Genomic DNA, 4,792 nt, shown 5'->3' with positions numbered 1-4,792 from the left:
TTTTTATAAATACCATTTAGTGTTTTGTTTGTACGCTTTTTTGGTTTCATGTTAAAATCCCTGTGAAAACTTTTCCTGAACATAAACTAATGAAACAGATTTTAAGTGATTGCACATGCCAAAGAGAATTTTTCTAAAATAGTTTGGTAAAGTCTGAAAAAAAAAAAAAAGATTACTACAACCATCAATAACCAAACGAGAAAAAAAAAAATGTGTAAAAGAAAAAGGAGAAGGACAGAGAAAATAAACAAACAGAAAAACCCTGGAGAAGAGGAAGAATTCTATTATCAGAGTTATTATTTTATAATAGTAAAATACCCAATTCTCAACAAGAAAAATCACAAAACATACAAAGAAACAAGAAAAATATGCTTAATTTAAAAAATAGTTAAATTGACAGAAATTGTTACTAAGCAAAATCTGATATTGGTGTTAGTATTCAAATATTATTCAAATATTTTAAAACAAAAGGTGACTTAAATATGTACAAAGAACTGAGAGAGAGAGAGGGAGAGAGAGAGAAAAGAATGTTAATAGAAATTGAAAAAAAAGAGCCAAAGAGAAACTTTGAAGTTACAAAGTATAATGACAGAAGTAAAAAAAAAAAATTATTATGAATATTTGACCACAGATTTAAACAGGCAGAAGAAAGAATCAGCAAAGTTAAAGATAAGACTGCTGAACTTATTGATTCTGAGGAGAAAAAAAGTGAACAGTCCCAAATGGACTTGTGGGACATTGTCCACTTGATTATAATGCATCACCTTGGGGTCATTTTGGATTTAGAGTTAATTGCATATCGTGGAGATCAAACAGAGATACACATGAGAATTAAAGGAGAAGCGAGAGAGGAGAAGTATTATTTTAAAGAATAATATGCAAAACCTACCAAACTTTGATAAAATAATATAAATCTAAAAATCCAAGATATGCAATTAACTCTAAGTCCAAAATGACCCCAAGGTGATACATTATAATCAAGTGGACAAAGAAACATTCTTCAAAGCACCAAGAGAGGAAAGATGGAATTTTACTTCCATCAAAACCGTCATGCAAAGTTGGGGTAGAAATTAAAATATTCCAAGATAAACACAAGCGGAGGGTGTTTATTGCCACAACATCTGCCTTATAAGAAATACAAAAGATAATTCTTTAGTTTGAAATAAAAAGATTCAACTATTCAACATGGAGGAGGAGGTCGATAAGCTGGAATTGATGTTCCAGAAAGCTGATTCTGATCTAGATTACATTCAATACAGGCTGGAATATGAAATCAAGACTAATCATCCTGATTCAGCAGGCGAGAAAAATCCAGTTACACTCTTACAGGAATTGTCAGCAATAAAGTCCCGATATCAAACTTTGCAGGCACGCTTTAAGCCAATTGCTGATGAGCAGAAAGAGATTAAGAGCCGCATTTGTGCTACTTTCAATAAGACTATGACCATGATACAAGAACTACAAAAGCAAACAGACCTGGAGCTGTCACCACTGACTGAAGAAGAGAAAACTGCAATACAGCAATTAAAATCTCACATGTCAGATTTATGAAGAAATGGACTTGCAAAAGGGAACTCTGGTGGAGAAGAGATCAATTCCAGAGAGATTTAGGAAGATGTCTTGTTAGCATATGGTAACTAGAGGTGGGGTATGGTGAAAGAGAAGATTTGGCCTGGGTGACTGGATAGTGATGCCTTTCACAAGAGGGAAATATAAGGACAGATATGAATAAATTTCAGTCAAAAGGATGGAATAGGAAAAAGATTTAAATATATGCACACTTAGTTTTGCAATTTCAGGCAAGAAAGTCTTAACACTATTTTGCATCTGTTTTTGTATAATCAGGATAACAAAGATGTCCTATCATAAAAGAATGATTATGTACTATCAGTCAAATGTGAATGAATGTGCATTGGAAATGAAAGATGAAAAAAATATTTGTATTATATATTATATATATGTATAGAATTTTCTATTTTTGAAAATTTTAATTGAAGATGTGGTCACATTATCAGTGAAATTGCTAAGTGACCTATAGTGTCCCATAAAACCTAACCTTTGTAATAAGCTGGTTTCTCTGTGACAGCCTCTTTTATTTTTGTCCTATTCCTTTTGCTTGCTAATGTTGGGCAACATGAGTTCTGCTTTCAAAAAAAAAAAAAAAAAAAGAAATAAAAAGATGCCCAGCAGTAACTCCAAGACATATGAAGATGTAAAAATCTCCAGTAAATGTAAATACATGAGCAAATATAAAAACCAGTATTATTATGATTATTCTTTGTCATTTAATTTTCTGCTGAATGTAAAACCGAATGCATATATTTATATATATCTATGACATCAGGCACATGATGAATGAAGATATAATTTGTGGTATTAATAACAAAAAGGGGGTCAAAATTATATAGAAGTATATTCTTTGCATGAGGTTGAACTTAAGTTAGTATCAATTCAAATTAGATCTTTTCAATGAGGATGTTATATGTAATCCCCATTGTAACCACAATGAAAATAACTTTAGAATATTCATAAAAGAAGCAATAAGGGAATCTAAATGTAACACTATAGGACATCAACAAGATGGTGGACTAGCAAGTTCCAGGTCTTCATTCCCCCGTGAAAACATCAAACAACAGCATGAAGACCAAAGTAACTTCTGGGAACACTAGAAATCAGCTAAGACGTTGCTGCAACCAAGTGAATGCCTAACCAAGAAAAAAGCAGAAAATGATGTGGCATTTTCCCTTAACTTTAGCTTAGCGCCACGCCCAGAACAATGTGGCATGGTCAGGAAAAAGCCACACAATTAAGCCAGTTCCTGGCTCCTCCCTCAGAATGGAAATAAGTAAATGAAGTTTGCATATTCTGGCTTCATTAAAGGCTGCCTGAGAGACTGGCTACTTCCCTCCTACCTTGGATAACTGATGGGAATATTGGCAACTTGAATATGAGTTTTCTTAGGATTGTTTTCTGGAGATTATTTCATTTGTTTGAATGTGTCTTTTTCCCCTGTTTCTTTTTATACCTTGAAATATTTTTGTTTACAATTGGACATTTGAAGAAACAACCATTTCTCTCAATTTTTGCAGTCTGGCATGAATAACACGATCCCTTTGTTCTGAGGACGTGTCTGCAATTTGAACGGAGGCCCCACTATGCAGTGAAAGGACAACAGCACAGGAAACCTGGAGTGGGCTAGGCATCACTGATGCCTGTGGGCGAGTGATTATGAGCAGAGGGATACTATAGAACAGCTAAGGCTCTGGGAAGAAACCAGGGTAACACGTTAGAAAAATTAAGACATTTAAAAACAACAATGTGTACAGGGAAATGTCTGAAAGGAAACTAGAACAAAAATTCATATACATATTCAAAGAAGACAATCCTCAGAACATATTTGAGAGGTACTTATGCCAGACTGCAGAAATTGAGAGAAGTTGTTGTTTGCTCAAATGTCCAGTTTTAAACAGTACATCAAAAGGTATATGAAGAAACTGGAAACAAGACACATTCAAACTCCAGAAACCAACCCTAAGAAAACTCAAATTTCTGACTGACTTAATAACAATTTTGAAACAATTCTCTTAAATATGTTCAATGAGCTAAAGAGAGGGAAAAAAAAGTCCATAAAAATATTTAGAAACACAACACATGAAAAAAAAAAAAGAAAATGAAAACAAAAGACATCAAATTAATTTTTAAAAGAAACCAAAGCAACATTCTAGAACTGAAAGACACAAGGGGTGAGGGCTGGGTTGAGGTGGGCAAAGAGTAGGGAGGATATAGACATCTCTAATAGTGTCTATGATAAAATAAAGTTATAATATAATTAGAGGAGATCAACAGCAGACTAGGACAGTTAGAATCAAGAATTGGGGAATTTAAGAGACACAAATACAAAGGTACAAATACAAGAAGTTATCAAAATGACTTTCAACAACAAAGAATTTAAATTAAAATAAAATTAAAAAGAGGTTATCAAAATGTAAGTAGGGGAAAAAAAATCAGAGACTTACGCTCAGGCACATTATGATTAAAATTTCCAAAGTCAAGAGAAAGACATTGCAGAGTAGAATGCAGAAAACCTATAATCCTACATCTAACAAATCTGCCTTTCAACAGCAAACGTGGTGAACTTAAAGTGCTAGGACAAAGGCACTTCACAAACTCTTCACGGGAAGTGACCGTAGCCTCTCAGACACCTTCACTCCATACGTGGCAGTGACTGTCAGGATTGGAGCGCAGAAATACAGACAGTTTCGTGGCAGTAAAAGCGGAACACAAATAAGTGATGAGCCCTTGGCCATTTTGGTTTTTGATGACCTTAACCTGCTTTTAACTTTCCTTTCACAAGAGTAAAAACAGGAGTTAGAATTGGAAGGGAAGTTGAAGTTCCAGAATGCAGGTAAATAGAACCTGAGGGAATTTGCTGCATCCTTTCTGCTAAAGAAAGACCTTCAAGTTGAAGCAAAAGACAATAGACAGTACTAGATGCCACGTGAAAATATAAAGTTCTCTGATAAAGGGGAAATATATGGACAAATGTAAAACCTGTATTATTGTACATTTTTAACTATAATTTTTATTTCATAAAACTTAAGAGCAAAAGCATACAAAATAATTTCAGATCTATTTTAGTAGACACACAATATACAAAAATGTAACTTATGACATACAAAACAAATGGGGAAGAGGCAGGACTAAAAATGGGTAGCTTTTTTATGTGACCAAAGTTAAATAAAATAGACTGGTATAACTTCAAGATGTTTTATATAATCACCATGGTAACCAC

The 4,792-nt window shown here is 33.6% G+C and overlaps 1 pseudogene; it reads left to right on the top strand.

Moving 5' to 3' along the window:
* Nucleotides 1-1,179: 1,179 nt before the first annotated feature.
* On the top strand, nt 1,180-2,122 carry LOC102436913 (annotated as a pseudogene).
* The last annotated feature ends 2,670 nt before the right edge of the window (nt 2,123-4,792 follow it).

This window comes from Myotis lucifugus, unplaced genomic scaffold, assembly GCF_000147115.1.
Source record: "Myotis lucifugus unplaced genomic scaffold, Myoluc2.0 scaffold_275, whole genome shotgun sequence".
Classification (NCBI taxonomy): Eukaryota; Metazoa; Chordata; class Mammalia; order Chiroptera; family Vespertilionidae; genus Myotis; species Myotis lucifugus.
This window is presented reverse-complemented; position numbering and strand designations above follow the sequence as displayed.